Genomic DNA, 11,718 nt, shown 5'->3' with positions numbered 1-11,718 from the left:
CGCCTGGGTGGCGCAGTCGGTTAAGCGTCCGACTTCAGCCAGGTCACGATCTCGCGGTCCGTGAGTTCGAGCCCCGCGTCAGGCTCTGGGCTGATGGCTCGGAGCCTGGAGCCTGTTTCCCATTCTGTGTCTCCCTCTCTCTCTGCCCCTCCCCCGTTCATGCTCTGTCTCTCTCTGTCCCAAAAATAAATAAAAAAAGTTGAAAAAAAAATAAAATAAAATAAAATAAAATGGTAAAAGGCTCAGAATGTGGTGCAGTGAAAATTCTTGGGCTTTTGATTCACACCAAAGTGAATCCCAATTCCAGAAAATTACTTCGACTTTCCAAGAGTCATTTTTCTCATCTTTAAAAGATGAATATTAAATAACTATCTCAGTAATCAATATTGGGGATTAATAAGATTGCATGGATAAACCATAGCAACTGTACATGTAGGCATTCAGTAAATGTATTTTGTCTTCCCCAACTCCCAAACACACACAGTCAAGGATATGGGTGATTCTGGTTTACAGACCTATCTAGAAAAACCAACCTCTGACTGTCAACATATCCCCTTGAGTCCTATCAAAGATATATAAAATGAAAGTGTCAGGGAAATAATACACCTCTGTCATAGTTTCATATCTTTTACTTAATTTTGCCAAATGCTTTGATCCAATGACACACCTGAGTTTCTAGAAAATTTGTTGAGTATAACCTATGGCTGAGTCAGTTTTTCAATATTTAGATCTTGGAACAAGGAAGAAAAAAAATTTCACAGAATACTTGTTAAAGACAGCTTTGAAACTTTAAGAAAAGGAAAAGAAAAAAAGAATGGAATTTTAGAATATATATAATTTTGGAGATTTATTTTGGAGACATTTTGAGCATGGAAGACACAATGAGGGCAAAAGTTATTTTTATGGTAAAATTGCTTTTGGTGAGTTTGCAAAAGCAAAGTTGGAGAGTTTTTTGAGATCCAAGTGCCAAGATTTATAGACAGCAGCTGGCTAGTATTATCCTCATATTTCCAAGCACAATAGACATATAGAAACAAACTAGTTTATGAATTTAACCTTGAGAGAAAACCAGTCAGAAATTCTGCTGCTACCCACTGGCATGTGAGTTGCCCTTTTCCCTTTCCTGCCACCCCTGTCCACTCGTATAACATACTATACTGGTCACCAGGCCTATGAGAAAGGTTTTTCACATTGATGCTCCACTGGCTTACCCCATCAAATGTGAAGGTCAATTCCTCATGGAGCTCTCTGCTCTCCACAGGCCTGGCCATGTGTGCAGAGAAAGAGTAATCACTCTGCGGATCCTATGTGGGGAAATACTTTTGCTGAATATTTACTATATGAAAAATAATATTTTATTGTTTGATAGTAAGAAGACTCTTTTGGGGCTTCTAGTAGAGCTACATTACATGAATTTGTAGCCTTTTTGCATGGGAAAGTAGCATTTTTATTTTTAAAATAATATTCCCAATTTATTTTACTTCTTAAAATCTAAGTCTTCATACCCAGTCATGGCCACCCTGCTTCACCCACAGAAGTAAAAACATTCATACTCATGATGATTATGTTCCAACTATAATTTAGTGAATAAGAAAATATTCTGGGAGAGAGAAATGTATCACTCTATAAGCACTGTAGAAATAGAAATTTTCTTCTAGTTTGTGGTTCTAACAAACACATTCTGAATAGGAAATAACTTCTACAAAGGCAACTGAAGAGGCCTAAAATTAGGACCATCCTTTGAGTTAAGTAGAATATAATATCCAAAGGTTAGAATATAATGAGACCACACATTTTCATATCTGTCCTTTCATAAGGGAAATAGAGAATTGAAAATTAAACTCTTACTAATAGGATTCTGGATATTGTCTTTGTATATTTTGAAAATATAAGAGAAATGAAATTACAACTTAAAGCAGCTTTTAAAGTTGTAATGGAATCATGCTTACTTGAAATGTCCATGCGCAGGCTCAATAGACTGCCCATAACATTATCTAGCAAAAATAAGAGTCGGAGAGAAAACTGTTTATTGTGTGGAGTTGCTAAATACATATATACTTCAAAACAGGGCAACAGATGTGGAACAGCTGCTCATTACCCATAAGGAAGGGGGAGTCTGTCTTCTTTGAAATTATTTATAAGCTGCTTCATGTTCAGGTCTAATATTTTTTTCTTTGGGGTAAATAGAATTAAGCATTCATGATCAGAATTTTAAAGTATATGTTGATTTGCAACAACAACACTCACATATATCACATAATCAAAATGCTTCACACTTTAATTATAGCAATACTCATGAGGGTCCTGTTACATCTAGTAATTATAGTAAACACCTATCAAATGCTTACTATGTGCCAGGCACCACTCTAAGTAATTCAACTCATTTGATCCTCACAACTACCTTCAGAGGCAGGTGCTATTCTCATCTTCATTTTACAAAGCTCAGAGAGGTTATTAACTTGCCTAAGATCACATAGCTAGTAAATGGTGTTTGCTGCCTGGATTCAAACACTAGCATTCTGATTCCAGAATCTATACTTGGCTCAACCATCACATTATATATTGCTGTTCATAAAACAAAATATAGACTATTTCAGGCATGTATGCTATGTAGTGTGTGACAGTCATCACCTTAAAAGAGAAACTTTCTGACCAAGAGGATTATCAGTCAGAATAGGCTTGGCTAAGATGCGGAAACAAAAGTGACACAATAACATGACATGCCCAAGGTTGGTCAGCAAGAAGCCCTGCTTCCCCAGTTACCTAGGGACCTAGACCTCAGTTTTCTCTGGCAGGGGAAGACAGGACATGGCAGTGGCACCACAGTTCCTAAATGTCTCCGCTCAGAAGTCTCATATTTCAGAAGTAGAAGGAGGAGGAGGAGAAGGAGGAGGAAGAGGAGAAGAAGGAGAAGAAGTCGTCTCACATCTCACTTTCACTTACATTTCATTGGATGAAACTAGTTGCTTGGCTGCACCTACCTGCAAAGCTGTTGGGAAATGTAATTAACCAGCAGAAAAATATTAGAAAACAGCCACTGACCAAAGAAGAATAAGAAGATTGTAAGAAGCATTTAGCTACTCTGACTGTTTAGCTACTGTAAATGTTACAGAAATTTAGGAGACACGGTATGGCCATATTTCCACAAAGCATTTGACAATAGTGTCAAGAGGACAAGACAAAGAAATGATGACCGGAAGGTCTTGTGGTTAAAGGACAAGGATGGCCCCTAAGGACACAAGACACAGGGCAGCCCCTTGCAGAGGCCTCAGCCTGATCACTGGTTCTAAGTCCAGAAGCAACAGATGGCTGGAGCACCTGAATGTTCAGGTGTCTCTCTGACAACAGTGATATTTAAATCAGATTGCTAAATTAATTGATTTATAGTAACAGTAAAGGTGGAGAAATCTTCTTATTTTGGCAGATACATTTGGTATTCTGGCTGATTTGTAAATTCTGAATGATATATAAATTCTGTATATGCATCGTATAAAATCAGAGAATATATGAAAAGAGCAAGTAGAGAGAATAGATTGTTTTCATTACCATTGGCTTAAAACTAGGAGAGCCCTGAGCTATGCCCGACTACCAAGGCAGATCCACATATAAGAACTGGTGAGAATGGCATCTTGGATACAGCCAAGCCTACTTTGGGTCAGTCTGCCATTGCTTCAGCTGTCAAGTGGAGGGAAGGGCACACCAGATCAGGGATTCATGAAGGAACAAGAGGATGTGGCTCCCGGTCCTTCTCTGGTCCTCTCAGAGACACACCCTGCTGTCTGAGCAGATTATGAGAAGTAAGTGTGGATTCTGCCAGCTTGGAGGATCCCAGAACTTGAAGTTCACTGCCTTCGTGCAGTCCAGGGCTCGGGAAAGGGAGTAGCGGCGGGGACATAGCCGTGCCACGAGGACTTCACATCTGAATTCCAGACTCATCGTTTCTTTTCTTTTTAATTTTGGTAAAATATACTAACATAAAGTCTATCACCTTAATCACTTTTAAGTGTGCAGTTTGGTGATATTAAGTACATTCACATTATTAAGCAACCGTCACCACTATCCATCTCCAGGACTTTTTCATCATCCCAAACTGGAACTCCGCACCCATGAAACCATAATTTCTTAATTTATTTTTATGAAAGTATAATTGACATGCAATACCCTATTCATTTCAGATGTACATCATAGCAATTTACTATTTTTATACATTACAAAATGATCCCCATGAGAAGTCTAGTTACCATCTGTCACTATGCAAAGTTATTACAGTATTATTGACTGTATTCCCTATGCTCTACTTTATATTCCCGTGACTTATTTTCACCAAAGTTACAAAAACCTAGGTACCCCTGTGTTTTATTTCTTGTCTGTCTGCTGTCTGCTACAAGGCTGTACTCATTTACACGTGGCTATACCTACCTGGAGGACTGAACACTCATCTCCTGGTTAGGGTTGTAGGCACACAGAACAAATTTCTCTGCTCCCTGACTCTGTTCCCCAGAACATGAACATCTGCTCCCTGCATGACCACATTCTTTCTTCCAAGTTAGTATTTATTTATAACAAATTTGGACAGTAAATACATTCATTTTTAGTCCATTTCTGCTATAACAAAATACCAGAGACTTGGTAGCTTATAAACAATAGAAATCTGTTTTTCACCTTTCGAGAGGTTGGCAGGTCCAAGGTCAAGATATCAGCAGATTTGGTGACTTGCAAGGGCCTGTTTTCTGGCTTATAAACAGCACCTATTGCTGTGTCCTCACAGGGTGGAAAGGGGGGCAAGGAAGCCTTCTTGGGCCTCTTTCATATGGTCACTAATCTCTTCATAAGGGCTCTGTCCTTATGACCTAATCACTGCCCAAGGGGCCTAAGTTCCTAAGACCACATCACATGGGGTATTAGTTTTCAACATATGAATTTAGCCAGGGAGGAATACAAACATTTAAACTATAGCACGTTCTTCATAGAGGCGTATGCCTTATTTATCACAATAAGGGTTTCTCAAGCTATCTCGGGTATTTATTCATAGATTACTACTACAGAAGAACAATCTTATTCTTATATGTATTTGTTTTCTAATTTAATTTTGAAAAATATCTTAACTGGATGATAGGAAAATACTCTGTTCCTCCTTCCATTTATTATCTACAGATCCTAGGTCAATTAGACAATCCAGATCTGGTCAAACAGCACTACAGATGCTGATGGAGAGGGGGAAACCAGCCTGGACAACACCCTCTGGAGGCATGTTTTAGGTAAGACTCAGTTCTTGGCCCTGTTCAACTAAGAAGTTTATCCCTTAACTGGATAAAACTATAAGATCAATATGGATCAAATTGTTGAATAACTTCAAGCAAGGAAAGAAATGTAAGATTTCAGAATCAGAATCTAAAAAGGGCTAGTGAGATGAAATGATGACCTCTAACACTGAGACTGGATGGTGGTGGTAAATTCAAGGCTCTGAACCTGGATCCCAAGCTTCAACTACTCAAGGGCAGGGCAGGGGTCATGGGGTTTGTAAATGCTCACTCATCTGACTTTGCTCTTTTATACTTCCCCGGCTTCCTTGTACTTAGGTTTACTAGTGACTGATTCTGACAGTGGAATGTGAGTGGAAGTGACATATGTCACTTCTAAAATAAAGAAGCTAAAGATCAGGTGTGCCTTTCCCCACATTCCCTTCCTCCCTTCTGCAGCAGGATGATGCCAGGAGACCAAGAAATGACAAGTTGGAGGAGCCACTAGATGAAAGCAGCATATTTCCTTAGTCACCTCTTTGAAGTGAACAGCTCAAGTCTCCCTGGAATAGGATGTGAGGAAGAATATACCTTGATTCTGTTAAGCTATTGAGATCTTGGGGTGGTTTGTTTACATGTGAAACACAGTTAAGGATTTTAGTTGGCAGTAACTTTATATGAATCAACTGGAAGGATGCTTCCTATTCTTAACTTCTCAGTAGCACTTGACCACCAGCCCCTCCCTCTTAATGGAGATACTGATTTCCTCTGGAAATGTCAGCACTTTCTAGGTTTTGTTCCTACCTTGCTAGCTGCTCCTTTCTCTTTCTTTGCCTTTTCTTCTCAAAGGCCATTAATTATGGTGAGTTTCTCTAGGTTCAGTGTTCTGTCCTTCCCTCTTTTTATTTGATGTTCTTCCATATGGATTCAATTACCATCTATATGCAGAAGACTCACAAATTCATTTCACCATCGGAGGACACTCTTCTGAACTCCAGACACACATAATCAAACTTTCTCCTTGATATTTCTTCATGGACTGTTCAATGACTCTTCTTACAAAACTGTACTCATAATCTTTCCTCCCAAATCTGGCCCTCTTCCAGTGTTTCCCACCTCAGTGAATAGCACACCACTTCTCCAATCACACCAGACAAAAGCTGTACATCCATGAATCCCTCACCTTTATCTAACCCTTCCCTTCCCCATTTTATACGATCCATTATCAAGTTCTACCAATTTTCCTTCTAAATACTTCTCGATTCCATTATCCTCTTGCTAGCTACACCAAGCCACCTTGCCACTGTTACCCAAGTTCCTGCAATAGACTTTTCACTGACCCACGTGCATATACTCTGGTGTCTTCTCAATCCACTCTTCATGGTAATCTTTTAAAAATTAAAATTTCATCTCCCTCCTGTTTAAAACTCCTCACGGTTTCCCATTTGTTGTATTAGGCTGAAGGCAGAACAGGGCCTGGCACCCCCTACTTTCTGGCTGACCTCACTTCCTACAGCCTTCCTCTTTCTTTGCTCCATTTGTGTTGGACTTCTTTCCATACCTCATACCTTCACAAGGGTTTTTCCTACTCATTCCCACTGCATATGCTTGTCTCCAAGACAATTTTCTGTCTTCTCATCACCCTATTAGCTCTATCCTTCTTTCAGCATCCTGCTCAAGAGAAGTCTCTTTGAGCTCCCTGATTATCTCAAATCCTCTAACTACAGGTTTTCATAAGACTGTATACCTTTTCTTAGGACTTATTACAGATGCAATATTACATTTATTTGTCAGATCATTTGTTCTTCTCTGTATCCTTCACTAGATTATAAGCTCTATGAAAGTAGTGGCCATGGTTTTTTTTGCTCATTTTTATCTCCAGCACCTAATACAGTGCCAAATATAGATTATACTCTCAGTATTTGCCAAAGGAAGAATGGAAGGAAAGAAGGTAGAAAGGAAAGATGCAAAAAAAAAGAATAAATGAAAGAAAAAAGAAAGAAGACAGTTGCTTTCTTCTCTGTAGTTGCCAATTTGCACCTGGAGAATTGGGTTAGGTTGTGAGTACCATAGTTTGAGACAAAAACAAACTAGAATATATTCAGAAGAGAGAAACCAAAAAAGTAAGGGAAGGCCAAGTTGGGAATCAGCACCAGATAGGTAATTGGAGGTGTTTGTTTTTTTTTACAATTTCTTATAATCAAGGGATTCTATTTTAAAGAAAAATATGATGTACTATTTTATGATGTGAAACAATTTACATCATTTCTCTTTTGCAAATAAAGGAATTTAAAAGAAAAACACCTTCAGGTTTATAAATAACCTTCAAAATCTATTACTGGGCAAAAATACATGCAAAAATTCTGCAATGTCTCCATGCACACATATTGATTGACACTTTTGTCCCCCCTTTCCAGCTTCCTATTTCTATACTAATATAATGGAATTATCTGCTTCAATAAATCTCGTGAGTATTCTCCTGTGAACATCTACAGTTTAATTCAGGAGGGATAGTTTGTAATAATTATCAAAACCATTGTTTTATGTTAGGTAGAATTATTGCCTGATTGCTTCTGAGTTTGATTTTTTGACTTTTAATAATATTGCATATTAATATGAAAGTTATAGTCATGTAGTCCTGAATTTTTTTAAAAAATATATAAATACACATGCACACGGTAGCAAAGTTAAAATTAATAACCAGGTTAGCTACCAACTTGGACACTGATAAAAGTGACCAACCAAATTATAGAACCATCTGTGATAGTCATTTATTGGGAATTTCCAAGTTCCTAAAAGTTGTTGATATTTATCACAAAATATATTATATGCAAAACATATTTTGCAGTTTTTTCACTTGTATTTCTTTTTTTATAATTCAGAATTTCACAACGCCAAATATATCCTTTTCACCACTTCAAAGCCTTTGAACTGCATACCAGAGGACCTTTTTTTATTTGTTTGTTTCACCACCAGTGAAAATAGAGGAAGAATCAAATGACTTGATTCTGGATTAAGGAAGGATCTTATCTGAATCAAAGGAAGGATATATACTCTGCAGCACTTAGCTCACAGCAGAATATCAAACTGGATCACCTCAGTCAGTCACCAAGGGCTTCATCAGTGACTATGTTAAGGGAGCAGGAACAAGACTGCATTCCACATGGCCAATCACATTGGCAGGAGAGCGGGGCACCCACCGTATGTGGGGAAGAGGTCTGGATTCAAGCATTGCTCACAAGAACATGGTTGAGGAACAACTCAGAAATCACATGGGACTGGCCTCCAGCTTCAGATCTCCAAATAGGTAAAGGTCAAGGATAAGGCAAGTGGAAGAACTGGATTTCAGCCACTGGCAAAATCTTATGGGATTGTTTTAGAACAGAGTCCAGATCAGCTGCACTCCTGAATGCATCAGAGTCAGAAGGAGCCAGCACCATAGAGTCAAGAGCAAAATTGCTTCAAATAAGCCTTAAGTAAATGGAAGGAATTTAGAATCTCCCCAGGTAGTGGGCAGAGAAGAATGTGAAAATAAAATGATTGCATTGAGCTATGAAAGTCATATGTGAATCAGAAAGTTAATGATTAAAAAAAAACACTTTTGTGTCAGTTACATTCATGTATCTTATGAAAGTATTCTAAAGAAATGAACCTTGACAATAAAAAATTGTATGGCTAACAGACTCAGATCCTCTCTTCATCATTCTTGCACAAATCTGGCCATTGGCAGCATCTATGGAATGAAGAACAAGGAATGAAGATTTAAGGTTGCAAAAAAAAAAAAAATTCTGAAATCCCTTTTAAGAAATATTTTTTAAATGTACTTGGCCATCTTATCAGAATAAATACATTTATAAACATTGTTACCAGGTAGCAAGAGGTGATCCTGTCCAATGTTTGCAGAGATTTTAGGGTTGGCAAATATAGTGTAAAATTTGCAAAGATACTGGGCTAGGAGTATGTTTACATTGGATAAGTGAAAAAGCCCAGCTAATGCAGTGAGCTTCATTAATGTCGACAGTCAATTTGAAAAATATAGGCCCCAAAGTTCACTCTGCTTATCAAAACTTTTGGGTCAAAATTATTAGGAAAAAATATTTCAACTCACACCTCTCTTGGGTTTTAAGGGAAGGGGTGTTAAGTTTATGAAATATCAAATATTTGTTACTTGAAAAGATTAAAAGAAATTCCACTTAAAAATACTTGCTGGCAACATATTCTATGATTGTTTAAAAAAATCCATTAATGAGGTGTGTGTGTTGGTTAGGGGGTGTTTAACAGCCTTAGACCTTGTAAGCTTGAAGTAGTCACATATTACTTGCAGTAATTCTTGGAAGTAACACATGTAATTCAACCCTGAATCTAAACCTCTAATCATTTAGTTTTGACAACTTCTGTTTAGCGTGTTCTGCCAACAGCATATTAATTAGATGTGACCCAATGGTTCCAGGTCATTGCAGGAAAGCAAACAAAGCTTCAGAGATTACATGCTAAAACCCAACCATCTTCTTGGCTGCTTTGTGAAATGAAGGGAGTGAAAATCTAAAGTAATTCTCATAAAGACCAGCAACATGAGGACAAAGAAGAGACCAGGGACGCATGGATTACTACAATTATATGTCTCTATGAATTGTTTACGTTGCCTGCATAAACCTATTCAGAGTGGTCTTCACACACTCCCCACACAATCTGCTGAGTTTCTAAGGAAAACATAGAAGACTAAATAAACAACTTTGATTCTGCAAAACAGTTGGTATAGAAAGAACACTTACTGTGGCGGTCATTGAGTAATGTATAAAATTGTCAAATCAACATGTTATACACCTGAAATTAATATGATGTTGTATGTTAATGATATTTCAATTTTAGAAAATCCAACCATTTATCTGGGCATATCTAAGTGTTCTAAATATGAAACAGTATTAGTTTGCTAGGCTGTCGTAACAAAGCACCACAGATTGGGTTGCTCAACCAACAGCGATTTATTATTTTTTTTAAGTTCACTGCTAAGTAATGGAAGCGAGTGTGGAAAACATGTGTGCACCACAACAAGGAATGTAACTTAGTCACTCAGAGGAAAATTATTATATCATCTGTCCCAGTCATATTGGTATTTCATTGGTATTTCATTGGTATTTCAAAGTAGTTATTCCCCTAAAAGATTAATATCAAAATGATACTTCTCATCTTTATTATTATTATTATGGCAATAAGGGTCACTGGTGAAAATCAGTATTGATCAACAACATTGATTTGAATTAAACTTCTTGCAGCAAAAATCTTGGCAGTAGAAAAAAAGGGAAGTGATAGCAACAGGATTTCTATGATTGTAACGTTAATGATTAAAAATAAAAACACTAATGGAAAATAAATATCTATAGTATATTTTGGTTTTTTGTTCCTAGATCATTACAGCAAGAGGTATCCTGACCTTTTAAGCAATTTTCCTGTCAGAAACACTAATTTCTTTCTATATTCAGTGCTGGGCAGGGATATAGATGCTTTTGCTTTTCCCAGCATGTGGTATTGACTTTGGAGCAAAACTTAAATGGAACCCAGATGTTTCTGCCCTTAGCCCCAACTCTTGCCTCCAGGCCTGCGGTCTCCGGGTTTCCTTAGGCCAACCCTGATTCATAACTCAGCACCTTTTGGAATTCCTGGAAAAGAATCTACCCACTCAAAAGTATTATTGAGATATATAGACTTTATTGAAACCTCTGAGGGAATGGTTTGCTTTTCAAACTCCGTAACAAGCAACTTAAAAATTAATACAAAATCTTCTTCTAAGCTCTTAGACACCCTCCCCCGCTTCTACCCATCCTGGCTGAATTTTCTGCCCTCCTTCTGGAAACTCTGACAATTTCAGATTACTCCCCCATCTCCTGTGCAGTGCCATTCAACTCTCCCCACATCTTCCACGCCAAACATGGTACACTTAAACGCAGCATGGCATTTAGGCAAAGGGCCCTCCAGGTAACAAGACACACTTGCTTTATACGGCAATTTATTGACCCATTAGGATCTCATCTTTCATACTAAGAAGTTCATCCAAGTGGTTTTTTTTTCCCCTATAAATATAAAATGTTCTCCCTAAGAAAAATTCTGTAGAATAAAAATTTCTCCATTTTTCTTAATAAAAGTCACTTTCCCTGATTCAGAAATTCCAATAGCCTATAACTACACCGTAAGAAATAACAAGGAATGTGACAATCCACAAACATATCTATCAACTCCCTAGAGATCTGTCTCCTAGAATAAATTCTAAAAAATTCTAATTTCAAAGTATAAATTTCCACATATGTTTTGGTCTATCTAGAAGATCTGGTGTTAAACAGATATCCTTGTTTTGAAAATGACCTTTGATCACCCAACATTATTTCCCCATTCTACTCCCCAAGATTACATATATTTTTTAGAAGAAAAGCCTCAGAAAATTGCATATCTCATAAGTTCATACCAATAGGATCCAAAATTTTTA

Source organism: Puma concolor, chromosome B2 (genome assembly GCF_028749965.1).
Source record: "Puma concolor isolate L17-30 chromosome B2, mPumCon1.1.hap2, whole genome shotgun sequence".
In the NCBI taxonomy this organism is placed as follows: Eukaryota; Metazoa; Chordata; class Mammalia; order Carnivora; family Felidae; genus Puma; species Puma concolor.
Note: the sequence above shows the minus strand (reverse complement) of the source record.